A 16,230-nucleotide genomic window follows, 5' to 3' on the forward strand; every position below is an offset into this window, starting at 1 on the left:
ATGGTTTCAGGACACAGGTTTTGGGTTTTGGGAAATACTCTGGAAAGCTCCAGCTGATGGAACATTTAAGATCATTTTAGAGAACCACACACTAACAATAGGTAACATGATAAGGTTGTGGTTGCAGATCTTACATATAAAGGGATTCTGTTAACATATGTGAAGTTCAGGTTATGTTGTATGGTACACAACTACAACGAATGCAGTTACATAAAGTCAAAAACTTTCACGGGCTCCTAGGATACTTACATTGATTTGATGATCACAAGATAAGATCATATTTTGGCTTATAAGGAAGAGGTATTGGCATATTAATATGTACATACATGGTAAGGCTTTGATGTTGTTGTTTTGTCTTGTTCCATTTAGTAAGTAGCAATTCATAATAACAGACAGATATATGATATCTCCTGAAAAAAATTTAGACAGGGGACCATGACAATAAGAACAAAAAAAGCCAAAGATACCTGTGTCTCTTTTCCAGAAGTAACAGGAGCGCATGGATAAGGCCTCATCTGACAAGAGAACTTTATTTGTGTATGTTCTTACAGATAACATGGAGCATAAGCTAGAAACATACAACAAACAATTTTTATGGGATATATATTGAAATAGAAGTAATCACAAAAATATGTCATATTTCAGAACACCTGAAGTATGTAATAAATCATTCTTACTTTTACACAATTCATTCGATGTAACCATTAATCTTGGTGATTCCATAAATTTATTTTCCTAATGGAAAATCACCTTATAATTCTGGTTTAAAAATTTAACTCACTAGTATCAGTGTTTTCTTCCCATCCAATATTTTAATTCAACTCTTTAGACATAAATATAGATTTAGTATTTTGCAGAAGTTTCCAGTAAATTGGTGAGTAGAAAAACAGGAACAAAATTATTCAAGTTATTTATGGTAGGATAGGATGTGACTGCAGTACGTCCAGCAATTGCAGGCCTAGGTGTGATTCTCAATTTCATATGGAACAAAAATGAAGTATCCAAACAACCTCCTTGACACTCTAAAACTAGGGAGAGATATGCAAAATGAGATAGAGATAGGTGGGAGAAAGATGAGACAGAGAGAGAGAGAGAGAGAGAGAGACAGACAGAGAGCAGAGAGAGAGACAGAGAGAGAGAGACACAGAGAGAGAGAGAGATGAATGATGGAGGCTAAGAGAAGAAGGGAGGAGAAATGAGGTAGTATCAATGACAAAGAGAGGGGTTTCCGGCAGTAGCTGGGATGGAGAAACAGGACTACACAGTTTAGGGAGGCTTGCAGACAGTCTACTTTGCTCTGAGTAGACTTCCTTCCTTTCCTTCCTCCCTTCCTCCCTCCCTTCCTCCCTTCCTCCCTCCCTCCCTCCCTCCCTCCCTCCCTCCCTTCCTTCCTTCCTTCATTTCTTCTATATTTCCTTTGAATAGAACTTTGGAATGAAATTCTTAATATAAATTTTAAGTATAACCACAAGTAAGAGAGGCAAGTAGGAAGAAAATAAGATGCTTCTGTGATACAAGGGTAGCTTCTCTAAAACCCGCTTTCTAATGTCTTTAGTTCTTACTACTCCTATGCTCCGGTCACTTACCTCAGTGTTAGATGACACCATTATGGTGGCTGTTACCATGAGAAGTGAGTTTCTGTTGAAACTGGTGAGAAACTCCTACGCTTAAAGGTTCATGATCTCATGGTATTCTTTCCCACAAGATTAGTCACTTTAATCTTAGTCCTAGAAACACGATAACATCATCTCCACAAGAATTTGAAGTACCTTTCAAACACCTTGGTCCTGACTTCATGTCAGAGAAGAAAACACAACAAAACAGGTAGTACAGATTACGCAAATAACTCCAAGGAAGCAATCTATTGTCCTACTTTCTGTCTGTACTCTGGACTCTTCTGGATGCTCTGGCTGTTCTTTATGTCATATCTACAACAAAAACCCTCCTCTTCAACCATAAGTCGGTACGGCATGTCCACATTTTATTTAGAAAATTCCAAGTACTGATATGGGAGAATGGAGATGCCATGGATCTATGTGCTTTGCATCCTCCAGGTCAAGGTTTTGATTTTGTTTTTTGTTTTTTGTTTTTTTTTTTTTTTTGGTTCTTTTTTTCGGAGCTGGGGACCAAACCCAGGGCCTTGCGCTTCCTAGGCAAGTGCTCTACCACTGAGCTAAATCCCCAACCCAGGTCAAGGTTTTGAAATAATTAATCCATGTTGTGTGTGTCACTCTTTGTTGGCTTCATGCAGTAGACAGATTCATTGATTGCATTAAAAATTTAAATTAACAGTCAATGGCTAGATACTGTTAGTGCTAGCTCTCATGAATGATTTTTGACTGTGAATAAAATATACTTTCCTAGAAATATCTAACTTGTAGTTGAAAAATTGAATCAGGAAACAAGAATGATTTCTGATTTTGGAGAGGAACCAGTTGCGATCACAGAAACCAATTGATGGTTAGCAGCTATCCCAGAGTTTCCTAACCCTCTTCTTACCTTCATGACCATTAGACATATAGTTGGTACACATATGTACATATGGGTAAAACATTCATTCATATCAGTATAAAATTAGAAAAAAAGATAACTATTTACTGGACAGCTTTCTCTTTTTGAGTTCCATCAGCAAGCTCACTCAGGATCCTGAGAAGTCTGAGGTGCTTAAATCACGGAAATTTATACGAAAATGAAAGGTAAGTGTGTTTAAAACTGTCTTTTGCTCATATGCCTATAAGAACATTTTACATCTAAAGAATTAATAAATAAGGCTATATATCTATTTCTCTCTTATTGACATAAATCATTTTATATATGGTATATATTTTCCGTTACATAAATTTATGATAATTGAATTAGATACACTATCTGAAGACCTATGTAAAAGTCTAGTTTTGTACTAGGATTTGAATACTAGGGTCTTTTAATGTATGCACGTGTATGTACGTGGTAAAAGAAAAACAGCAGAAAAAAGATATTACAATTTTAAAAATGGGAACTATCAAGTGGAAGCTGTAGATACATAATAAATCATATTTGCATCTATCAGGAAAGCAGTCTAACCTAGCAGGAAATAGCCTGCACATTTTAGGAGGTGGTCCTATTACACATGACCATGTTTTACTGTCATACTTAAAAATACAGAAATATAAACAATGTGCCCTACTCCATCTATTTCTTCAGTCTGTTGTTTCCAATATCTTGATATGACAGGAAAGATACAGGTGTATAGTATACACCTTGGGAACACAATTGTGTCCCATTGTGAATGGCTTAGATTGTAAACAGTCTCTGACTATACAACATATGTATTTACTATTCTTTATCCTCTTTCCAACAGACAAACTGTCATTTTCTTAACTGTATATACACATCACCATCTAACTGAAGGTTTGAAAATTAGTTTCAAATCACTTTGCTTTAATATTATCTTAGACTAAAATAAGAACAAATTACAGAAATAAATTTAAGAAAGTAATGATGATGAGTTAGAAGGAACCTTTTCCATGATCCTTGGAGTACTCAGTGTGTTTCTTGAAGAAGCAAAGATGATACAAAGGTTCAATGCTAAGCCATGCTCTATCCAGTATTGGGGATGACAAAGTCATTCACTACTTCGCTGCCAATTGTGATTTAGTGAGTAAATGCAAACAACGATCTCATTAACAACGACAACAACATATATTCAGGCAAAACATTCTTAGCATGCAAAGAAATACCAAACAGAGCAAACTATTTTCAACTCGCACAGCTGTAATTAGCTCTATGCTTATGCTTGCCAGGAATCTTTTTAACAATGTGCAAGACAGCAAAACATTTAATGGTAATCTAGAATAGGCAGGCTTCTGCTGGCAGCATAAGTGCACATTACAAAGGTACATGCATAGTGATTTTAAGGTTTCAGAAGTGTCATCACACAGACATAAGAATATTTCCTGTCATTACTTAAGCCTTTTTACATAGCCACCTCTTCCCTCCTTATTGCGAATGCATGTGAGAGCCATATTTTAACATCAGCAACCTTACTCTCACATTCTGCCACCTCAGTTTTCTAGACAGGGCATCTTACTGACATGTCATAGACAATTTGGAAATGCATGTCGATACTACCAACCACAATTTCTGCCTCCCATGTACTGGCATCTCACGCTAGTATTTTGAGCCATATTTGTAAGTGTGAGCTGAGGTTCCATCTCAGTCTTCCTGATTACAATGTGAGTTCATATCTGATTGAGCAATCTCCCAGATGTTGTGCGAATAATGCTCTCCAATTATCTCTGATTGATCAATAAAGAGTCAATTGACCTATGACTGGGCAGAGAAGTCAAGACATCCGATCCCAGGGAAAGGGGTGCAACATGGGAGAGGAAAGAATAGAAGAGGTACCTATGAGGCTCCAGAAGTCATGACAGTTTGCTAAAGGATTCATCATGGGATTTGTCAGGACGCACATGTAGCAGACCAAGCCAAAGCAAGACTCATACTGCAATTAACCCGGGACCTGTGACTGGAAAATAGCTTAGTGGGGTAGAGTTGATGAATATCTGTCCAACTATAGTGCCTAAAACTTGTGAATAAACTTAATATGTCTTTGTGTCAATTATTTTGGAACATATAAGACTATCATCATTACGTTACTGCCAACAGCCCAGTGGTGAGAAACTGCTCCAAGACCAGTTGAGAAACCATTTGTTCTTGGCTTTGCTTTTCTTGCTACAACTACCAAGTAAACATCTGAATTTTTGCAGCTCCTGATTTACACAGGAAATAATGTCATTTGGGGGAAAGTTGTACTGAGCACTTGGGGAGTAAGATATGTCTTTTTTCAGAGAGCACAACAGAGACCTGGGTTAGAGTAAACTGGACATTATCTAATTTAAGATCATTTGCTTTGACTCAGGCTTATAAGATTCTCTGAGCCAGTTGTGAGCTGGTGATTCACACCAACCTGCTGTGAATCCTCAGAAAGATTTAAATGTGGAAGTTCAATATATGTTTTGTGATTGAAAAACTATTTCAAAAATTGGTGGGTGTTTGAAAACTAAGAATTCTAGAGAGAAGAGACATATAAATAAAGTGAAGAATTAACTAAGGCTTTTGTCACAGTTGACTTCATCCTTACTTGACAGTTTTACAACTACAGCAGCAAAGCAAGCAAGTAAACAAAACAGGGGGAAGAACCTTTACCTGCTCACTGAGTCTTAGATGGAATCCTAACTCACCCCTAGCTCTACATATCTACTGCTATGCTTGATACTTCCCCGGAAGGAGAAGACACCCTAAGCATGTGCTGTAATCCACAGTGGTTAAAATGTACAGTAGCACACCAGAGGTAATATTAAGATCAGCATTTATCTCTAAGAAATTCTGACCCTGTGTTTTCACATATACCCCATTCCAGAGTTGCTAAAAGTTCCTGATTTCCAGAGAGTTTTCAATCTGAAGCGGTTCAGTGAACAAGATCAAACAACCCATTGGAAATGGAATGCGACAGAGAGAAAGAAGTACCTAGAGGTTGTCTAACTACAACATGGAAAAGACTGAGTCAGAACCAGGTTCATCTCCTAGGGGCATGTATTTCTGTTTTGTGAAACATGGTGTTTGTTGGACATGATGTGAGGACTGTAGCCTGCGGAAGAATTAAAACAGGGGGAACAAAAATTAGTAGTTTTTTTTTGTTGTTGTTGTTCTTTTTTTCTTTCCTTTTCTATTTTTGGTGTTTGCTTGTTTTTGCAAAAATGAAGCTCACCTGAGTGCTGGGATTATAGGTGTTTGTCATTATACTATTTTTTACAAACATTCTAATTGTTAGTTGAATTTTGTCTTCAGAAGTTCACATGCTGACGTCTATAACCCAATGGAAATAGTACGATTTCAGAAAGCTGAGAGATCTCAGCATAAAGGACACAACCCTAAAAGAAGGTTGGAAGCTCAGAGATTAGAAGTCTGAAGTGTAAATTTCTCTAAGATTATAACACTGAAAATTTGGAGTGTTGAAGCTTCAAATTCCACTTCTGGGAGAATAAAAAATGCTATGTTCTTAGAATGGATTATCCACAAAGTATGCCAAGGATTAAAAAAGGGGGTAAAAAAGTATAGTTTTTCTGTATTGATATTCATTCCTATTGATGATATTCTGTATCTTAAAAACTAAAGCAACATTGGTCAGAAGAAACATTCTATGAAAACATTTGTTTTCATGAAAATACATAATACCTATTTCATGGTGTGTCACTGCTTTTTTCTGCATGTAAATTTCATGCATGGAAATCTCAACAATTGATTGTCACAATTAGAATTATTGAGCAGAAAACCCACTGGCATTTAATCCCACCATGCAGGTGAAGGAATTTGGTGCATTTTCTGAGTTTGAGGCCAGTATGGACTACAGTATTTCCAGGCAGCCTGGGCTACATAAGGAAACTTTCTTAAAAACCAAAAGCAAATCAAATAGACAATCAAAAGGGATGCATGAAAACTGAAACAGCCCTGGATTTCCTCACTGTGGAATAACAAAGCATAGGATTGGATTGCAAAGTCAATTGAAACTTCTTGGTGAGTTTGAAAAAATAAGCAAACACCAAAACAAAACACAAATAGATAAGAAAAGTAGAATAGGGAACAAAAACTTCTTTCGGTCACTCCATTTTAATTTCTCTCCAGACTTCAGACCTGACATCATGTCTACAAATCATCATGTCTCCCACAAAGGAAGTATATCTCTCCCTCCCCTCTCAGAGATGACCCTGGTCCACCCTCTGTCTTTTGTATACCCTGCCTCAGACTCCTCCTTGGTGCTTCCTGTCCTCTATCAAATTCCACCAATCGTTAGAAGTTGTTCATTGAAGCATTTGGGATCAATACTCTGGAGAAATCAGGAAAATTTACAACCATGGAAGGAGCCATATGTGAGAACAGGATCCACAATTCCTGTGAAATAAATATCAATTCAAGACCACTCTCCTGTAACATCCATCTGCTGGGCTGCACACTGACTCCCAGGGCCTGTTGGGCTCTGAGCCTGCCTGCTCCTGTCCCGTGTTATTTGCTCACAGGAATGCTTTTCAACTCAAGATCTGCAACACTGTGTACACGGGGACTGAGAACTTTTAATTGACTTTCCACCAATTACATATCAGTGCAAACTCCTGGAAATCACAGGAGCAAATGCAATGGGAGTGCTTAGTAAGAAATCATCACTGTGAGTCCTCAGTATTTACAAGGAGGCACAGAAGGCAAAAAAGAGCCAAGGCTAACTAAGAACAGGAAGTTTGCCTCATGCCCTTAAGAATGGAGGACATCTGAGACTTTTCCAGTGCTCAGACATTTTAAAAAGATTTCTTTAAGCTTTGAAGAATAGCAAAATTGAGAGTTGTGAAGAAAGCAAATGCAATAAATTACCTTTTCCCCTTTCTTCTAGTCTGTTTATAGAAAAAAATGGATTAATTTTTACTCTGAAGTTGTCATTCATTCTTTATAAACTCTACTGCTCTCCACACCATGAAAAAAAGGAACTTACATGAATACTTAATGTGTAGCCTCTAGTTTGGTGTTATTTTGCTCACAACTTCATTGTAAATAGGTAACAGGGACTATATATGTTTACCTTCATACAGTTAAGAGCAGATCATGAATATTGGAGTAATATATTTAAACTATATTATATTGATTATGCTTTGAAAATGGCAGGTGTGTTTAAATGTACTTAGGATCATAGTGACCTGCTAAGTCCTGTAAATTCACTCCCACATTCCTAAGTCTACCACCTTCATATCACCTATTATTTATAACCCCCCAAATCAATTTCTTTTGACCACACACTCATAGATTTGTGAGACCACCTATGGGAACTCTGTTGGCTTACTAGTGGCCACATCTTTATGGAAATCTCGTTTTCCTTGCCACAAAGACAGGAACTGTCCGTATCTCTTCAGTTAGTGCAAGTGCCTCATGAACCCCTCTCACATGCTAGAAAGTTGCCTGGCCAGGTATTGTGCCTGTCTTATGTAAGCAACCATAGCTGTTGAGAATTCTTGAGTGTAGTGGCATTGCCGTAGTAGTCAATAGACACTGTTTTCCTGTTACTCTACATGACAATTGGCTCTTACACTGTTTCCATTCTCTTTTTCATTTTAGTTGAAACTTCTGGTGAAGGGAATGGTTTAGTTGTAGGGCGCCATCCTGTGGTAAACAACGGTACTGCGCATGCACCTGGCATCAGTTGGCCGGTAATATGCTAATGAGGTAATTCATGCTCCGCCAATCCCTGAAGGACAATTAGCATAGCCTCAGCCTGCTCTTGCTGCTTGAGGTCCCCCCTGTCCCTGTTCAAGAGAGCTGTACAGTAAAGGCTTGTTCGCAGAAGAATCCTGTTGCCTGGGCGATCGTTCTTGCTGGCCGAGGCGTTAGGCGCACTACAGTTTGTTATCCCATTTGTGACTTGGCATTACAGAGTCACTCATTATCTGCAATTTGGTCAATGTGATAACCACTTGCACAGCAGAGAAACTTCTTGGATGAGTTCTGAGTGTTGCACTAATATATGGCTGTAGATATATGAATTTAGAGAGTAATTTAATAATGTGTCCATTTAGCAAAATAATGGTATTTCTTGTACCCAAGGGGCCTGTGAATTTCCCTATCATGGTTTCCTGACCTAATTTGCAGCATTAGGATTCCTGTAGAGCAGTGTTTCTCATCCCGTGTGTTACAACTATCAGGAAACACATCTTTCTGATGATCTTAACAATCCTGGGCCATAAATTTATCTTCATTGCTACCTCGAATCAGTAATTTTGCCCCTTTGTGGACATTATAGATGCTGAATGCTTGCCCTAAAAATGAGGTTGCTCTATGATCCATACTGTTGCAGCATATGTCATAGAAGCTTACTGCATACATACACATAAAATACACATTATATCACATAACCCCAATTTAATTATTAAAATTAGATCATTTATTTCTATTTAACAACATTACATCATCTTTTTATCACCGTTAATATTTTCATCATAGTGGTGCAGTTTCTGAAAGAAGAAAATACAATAAACTTATGTAAAATCTTAGTCAGGAATATCTAATGTTAGCAACCTTCCTTCTTTAGAATATGTTTTACATTTAAATTGTTGAAAAGAGGAAGAAGAAGACAAACTATTGTCTTAAAGAAAATAAAATATGAGAGTAAAATCCTCATATGATTTGAAGCTGGATATCATGTTATAATTTTGTATAATATGCAAATAAAAGTTTACAGATAATGCATTAGACAAAATAATCGAATGAGTGGAGACTAAAAACATGCTCAGTTTCATTCAACCAAAGATAAGGAAATTATTTTCTGTCTTGTGAAAAGGTAAATGGAAATAAAACTAAAGATGTGATAACTGAATGAAACAAATGTAAAAAAATAGATAGATACAGACCCTTTAAACAGACTGGAGGGTTGCACATATGGTTTGGTGGTATCAAAATTATTTAGAAAATAATAAGTCAATGCTTCATAAAAATGTCATCAAAGTCAGATTTTGAAGCCCCCCGCACCAGATTCCATGTTATATATGTTGCGATCCCCATGGAGGTGTTGGACCATTTAGAAGGTCAGTGGTATGCACATGGTTTAGTGGCATGTGCATATTCTAGGGGATTGAAGGAGTCCACAGCAGGCATATTTTTCTTTACATGAAAAGAGTGCTTTTCTTGTAGAAAAACTTATTATAAATTAAGTACCTTATTAATGTAATTCCTCATGAGAAAGGGAGACTCCTAGAGGTATATTTCACTGAAAGTGTAAAGATATGCAAAGAGCACAATTTATACTCAAAATATTTTAATGCACAAATTTTGTAGAAAGTGGATGTCACAGCACACGGAACGATATAGGAGTAACATGAACTGAATATGTCACAGGGGATGATGACAGTTTTAATTACTTTATATTTTAAAGCATACATTAATTAAACATAGTAATGGATTACATTATGATACTTTCATTCATGTGCATTTTGTGATTATGTCATATTTATCCTTTGTGCCCCCCTTTCCTGCTCTCTGGTTCTATTGTCCTTAGTAGTTCATATTTTACTCTCATTACTTTTTGTTCCTTAATTTTACAAGAATGAAAATATAATATTTGCCTTTGTAAAGCTACCTAATATTTTTAAGGTGACATCTGTTCCATTTATTTTTCAATAACATTTTCAGACGAGTGGTGACGTTTGAAAGATTATAGCATCCATATACTAGATGCAATGAACAACAGTTTGGAGCTGGAGAGCTAGCTCAGTGGGGGAAAACTCATCATGATTTTGAGCTCCGTTCCCAGCAAGTACACAAGGTGGTTCATGATTGCATTTAACTACAGTTCCAGAGGACGCAATGTGCTCTTCTTGCAGCTGCAGGCATTAGGTAATGTATGTAGTACACATACATTCACTGACACACACACATACATACACAAAAAACAATTAAACTATGATTTAACAAAAAACAAACCTCAGAACATAAGAGATAGCTTGGTGGATGAGAGCATTGATTGCTCTTCTGGAGTACCCAGATTTTACTTCTTGCATTCAATGTTGGCATACAAGTGTCTGTAGCTCCAGTTCCACCGGGTGTAATGCTATCTTCTTTCCTCTGCAGGTACATTATGCACGTGGTTCACAAACATATAAGCAGGAAAAATCAACATCCACATTAAAAAGTGAGGGTGTTCACACATATATAAAAATATGTGCATGTAGAGAAGAGAGAGAGATGAGATAGAGAGACAGAGAGAAATAATTTTTGGAACCCTTAGACTTTATATTTTAAAATATAATATTTAAAATATTATACTGTGCTACACTTAAGATCTCAAGACCCACATTTCTCCTTGTCTCTCCTGATGATTTGTGCAGAGGCTGAGGCTTGGCTGTCTCTGCTAGTTAGTGCTGCTGATACCTGCTATTTATATATACTGAAACTGTGTTGCTGGCATATTTGTGAAGTATTTGCAAATGGATCAAGCCGCTGCTGCTAACCTGTAAACTGAACTGCAGATTTCCAGACAATAAAGAACTTTTCTAAACTGGTCCACTATCCCTAAAACCCATATCCTTTTTTTCCCTCCACTACCTCTGTTGGGTGGAGGGCTAAAAGGGAGGTTAAAGTGTTTAAGAACCATCACTAAAAACTGAATTTGAAAAAATTAAAATTACACTCATGTTCTACTCTACTTTGTCTACCATTACATAATACCTCTTATGGCATGATTCTATGTATTTGAAACTGCTTATTAGAATAAAATTCTGTAAAATTTAAAACTATAATAAAATACCTAGTGATCAAAACACATGACAAGGGAGTTTGTTGAAAGATGACTGATTTTTTTTTTTAAATTGGGAAAAATTTAACAAGCATCAAATCCATTATACATCGATAATGCAATACTGAAATTGTGAAATTTTAAATATTGTTTTCTCAGAACTTGGTGATTTCTTTTTTCCTGGGACATGTGGAGACAGAACTAAGCACTCACGTGGCCAGTGCAGATTTAGCTGACACTCACGTCTAAAGAGCTGTTCATTTCATCTCTACAGTAAAAGGTAAACCATGAACTGCTTGTATCTGAATCTCAACACAGTTTTCATGAGACAACTTATAGGAATGTGGAATATTTGAGGTGCAAACTCAGAAGCTCTACACTGGGATCCTGTTTTGGTCAGCTTTAACTCAGTACATTGATCTTGAGGGTGCAGCAAGTATTTTCTTTCCTATTTCCTTTGAAAAATATTACCAGCGGTAAAATTGGTTTCTTCTTTAACTCTAACTGGGCTGTTTCTAAGAAAGATTATCAGCTTTGTGGTTGGCTTTCCACTTGGTAAAAATCTATCAAAAACATCCTATCATAATTTGTAAGGAAGAAGAATTGTTTGTTAAAGGCTGTAGGGTCAGGAAAGAAATCGCACTTCTTAGCTCTCTAAGCACACAGAGAGTAGCCGACAGGTGACCCCCACTGTGCTCACTGTACAGATGAACACGACTTGTCTACTTCTGTTACTTCAGACTACTGGCAAGCGGAATGAGCTGTACTGCAGGAATTTGCTGGTCCAATTTTGAGTCCAAGGTCCTTTTTATGAATTCGGCCCACAGATATCCATGTCCCAGACAAAATCAGTTCAAAAGACGGAAATCAGGGCAAAGACTCCATAGCATAACAATTGCATAGCATATTTCTAAAAATATAAATACACTTACATCCCATAATACTGAGCTTTTGGAGTAGCTCGTAAGGATTACACATATAGAAGAGATTGAGTAAGAGAGGAAAATGTGCACACCAGGATGAGGATAGTTTGGGTGGCTCTGTCTTCAGGGGTGTACTTTAGAAAGTGCTGAGCAGCATGGATATGCTTGACTTGTCTCATGTGTTTAGAGAGGATACAAACCATGGAGAAACTTGAGCAGGCCATGAGATCTACACAAGCCACCAGAGAAGCAAAGTAAAAACATAAACAATGCAGTTGCCACACATCTGGAAGTAAACAAGGAACAGTACTCAAAACTCATCATGGTAGTAATATTTTTGTTGTAACTGGATCCTAACACTTTTGCTGGAGTCAAGATGTTTAGACGGTAGATAAGCCATCTGACTAAGCAGGAGGGACTGATACACGTGGTAGCTCTGTGCTTAAGCATCCTCCTCCTGGAGTTGCTGGGACTGACTGTGATTGCTTGGAAGCAACAGAGTAGGCACATGACATACAGGGACATCCCCCTTATAATTTGGTAAATAAAAATTATTAATTTACATCCAATATCATTCAGGAAATATTTAAATCTGAACTCTAACGGTGTCTCTGGAATGCATTTTGAGATAATAGACAAGCAGTTGGCAAAAGTCAAGTGTTCTATAATCAGGTTTTTAGGGATTAAATAAATGCTTTCCAGTGACTGTCAGAAAGACATAATAAAATATTATTGAGCAAATGCCAAGAACTCCAACTGTAATCTGAGAGAGGAGGAATATTACCATTGTCAAGTTTATAGGAGTCATTTCATTCCTGTTAAAAAGGTAAATAAATTTATTGTGTTTAGTACCCTGGAAATAAATTGAGTGCCCATTAATTCATATAGTTAGTTTAAAAAGATAGTCATCACTTTCTTGAATTTATATATCTCTTTCACAGAAAAATATTTAAGTTTTTCTTTATATAACTACATATTCTCTGTTATGTCAATGAAAAATATTACATATGTTTACTGAAATTTAATGTTTTTCCTGGATGTGGCAGTGTATCCCTTTCATCTTAGTACTTCAGAGACAGGAAGACAACTCTATGAAGTTGAAACTAATCTGGACTATAATACAACTGCAGGACAGTTATTGTTACATGCAGAGAACAATGTTCTCAAAAAAAAAGCATAAAAGGAAACAAAAGAATTAATGTACTCATTTCTTTTGAATTTAATGATTGGGATCAGTTTTCAACAAAAGTATGTTAAAAACATGCCATTATTATTTCTGAAGTTCAAATGAGAGAGAATAAAAATTCATCATGAGAAACAACAGAAGATATCTGAAGCTAATTAATTTGAAAAAAACCTAAAATATAAATCAAATGAAAAATAGGTTCATGATTGTCATATTTTTAATAAATTATTCAGAATGATCAAAATGCATATGAAATGAAGCTCAATTTTACCAATAATTATGGGAATATAGTGATGGTATGCCAATCAGAGTAGCAAAAGAAAGATCATTATGTACCCTTACAAACAGTCAAAACTTACAAAAAAATAAAAGCAGGAATTTACGGACTGGGCATTTGGAATCTGAGAATCCTAATTCAGAGTTTATGGAAATAAGATGTCAAAGAAACTATATAAATTACTATTATTTTTTAAACAAATTGAAAATAATCATCAAGTTCAATGCAGTGTAATTGCATCTCTAACAAATTGAGGCAGCAATTCTTGTTATTAATAATGGCAAAATTAGGACTAGCATCTGGGGATATAAAAGGATACAAACCCAACCAGGAAGTGACCAGGGTGGAATAAGGATAAATGAGGAATCTTCTTTTCCCTGCCATTGTCCTGCAGAGTCTCAGCAGTTCTCAGGACGAATTTACAAAGAATCTATGTTCATTCTAGAGGTTCATCAGTAGATAATGAAAGTGTGCTATGTAGACACAGTGGGATTTCCTTCATCTGAAAAGGAAATTAAAATCACAAAATTTTCAAGAATTTGATGATCTTACAAAGAACTGGAGCAAGGTTAACACAGACACAGGGAAAAACACATATTCTTTCTGAAACAAGAACATGTATCACAATGTCCATATGTTAAGTGTTAAGAGAAAGGTGAATATGGGCTACAAAATCAGAAAAGAGATCAAAGGTAAGGCGTAAAAGAGATATTAAGAAATCAAGGGGAGAGGAATAGGATAATGTGTCAATAAATTATGAATAAAAAAGAATAAAATCAGGGTCTAGAAGATGAACTTTCAAAGTCACTTCCATAGCAGAATCATTCCAACACCTGAAACATGCAATCGTTCCATATGTTCATCAACAAAAACATGCATGAGGACAAAATTGTATGTACAAACAATGGTGTAACATTTATACTCAAAGATGAAAAGGTGACACATTCTAAAAACATAGGCGACAGTAAGAGACTCTGTGTTAAATGCTATGACCACTTATATAGCTGTATGAATCCAACTAGCTGTTGTCATTACAGTGAGCAACTACAAACACACAGAAGCTAAAATAAAGAAACTAGCAGGTAGCAGGTAGACTGCTCAGCAGGTATAGGTGGTTTCCAAGAAGCCCAGTGACCAAAGTTCAATTCAGGGTCCCAATAGTGGAAGGAGAGGCACAGTCCCAAGACATATTTTCTAACATCCTCACATGTATGCTGTCTTATGTACACATGCACCTCCCCAACAATAAATGAATTATGTAATGAAAATTTTAAAAAAATGTTAGAATGATTGGCAGGAATGCACTGTGGAAGTGATAGATGTTAGTTTCAAGGACAGAGTTTTATGATTGTGATGGAACATTCTGAAGATCAGCTACAGAACAAGAGGATCATTCACTAGTCACATGACTGGACTATACAATCGCAATGATTAATGTGATAAATGTTTGTTGTTTGACATAGCTCTCTACTCTTAAATGTAAGGGGATTGTAGTTAATATATGAGAAGTTCTGGTTATGTTGGCGAGTATAGAACTATAAAGCTGGCAGTCACCTAAAAGCAAAATAAAAGTTATTGATATTGAATTCAGGGTCAAAATGATGAGTTTATATTTTGTCTGTAAGAAATATATAAAAGTATATTAGTTAGGCATAGAATATGGTAAGGTTTGTTGTTTTGAATTGGTTTGGCTTCACTTATTAACAACAAACATATCTTGTTGAAGAAGCAGAGTGTTGCTTCTTAAAGTCTTTAGTTCTTACTATTTCTATGCTATGGTCACTAACCTTAGTGCTCAATGACACCACCATGGTGTGTGTCACCATGAAACAGGGTCTCTGCTAAAAGTGTACTGAGACACTAGTCCTGACTTAAAGGTTCATGATATCCTGGTGTTCCTTCCCAGCAGATTGGGAATTATCAACTCAACTCTCAGTTCACGACAGCTTCTCCACAAAGGTGTTAGGTAACTTTTAAACACCTTTATCCAGGGTCCTAGTTAAAAGGAAAGAAAAGAAAAAAAGAAAGAAAAGAAAGAAAGAAAAAGGAAGAAAAACAAACAAAAAACAAAGAAACAAAAAGAAATGGAGTGCAAATTATATGAGCAGCTCCAAGGAGCAATTAGAAAGCAGGGTGGTAACCTTTTCTGTCAGTCCTTGGAGCACAAAGTTTATGGCAGAGATGTGCAGGAGGAAGAGGGCTTCATTGCTGTAAGTTGTATGGCCTTGCCCCTGGAGAGATGTTTCCTAACACCCAGCATCTTGCACAGTTTAAAAATCTTAATTTTGGGCTGGAGAGATGGCTCAGCGGTTAAGAGCACCCGACTGCTCTTCAAGAGGTCATGAGTTCAATTCCCAGCAACCACATGGTGGCTCACAATCATCTGTAAAGAGATCTGATGCCCTCTTCTTGTGTATCTGAAGACAGCTACAGTGTACTTATATATAATAAATAAATAAATCTTTAAAAAAATCTTAATTTTGTTTTGTTTCCGAAGACACTAAGGACAAGAGACTAATTTAGATGCTTATTAATGTAT

The 16,230-nt window shown here is 36.5% G+C and overlaps 1 pseudogene; it reads right to left on the reverse strand.

Moving 5' to 3' along the window:
- Window positions 1-12,153: 12,153 nt before the first annotated feature.
- On the reverse strand, window positions 12,154-13,036 carry LOC116885422 (annotated as a pseudogene).
- Window positions 13,037-16,230: the final 3,194 nt, after the last annotated feature.

This window comes from Rattus rattus, chromosome 1 (genome assembly GCF_011064425.1).
Source record: "Rattus rattus isolate New Zealand chromosome 1, Rrattus_CSIRO_v1, whole genome shotgun sequence".
Classification (NCBI taxonomy): domain Eukaryota; kingdom Metazoa; phylum Chordata; class Mammalia; order Rodentia; family Muridae; genus Rattus; species Rattus rattus.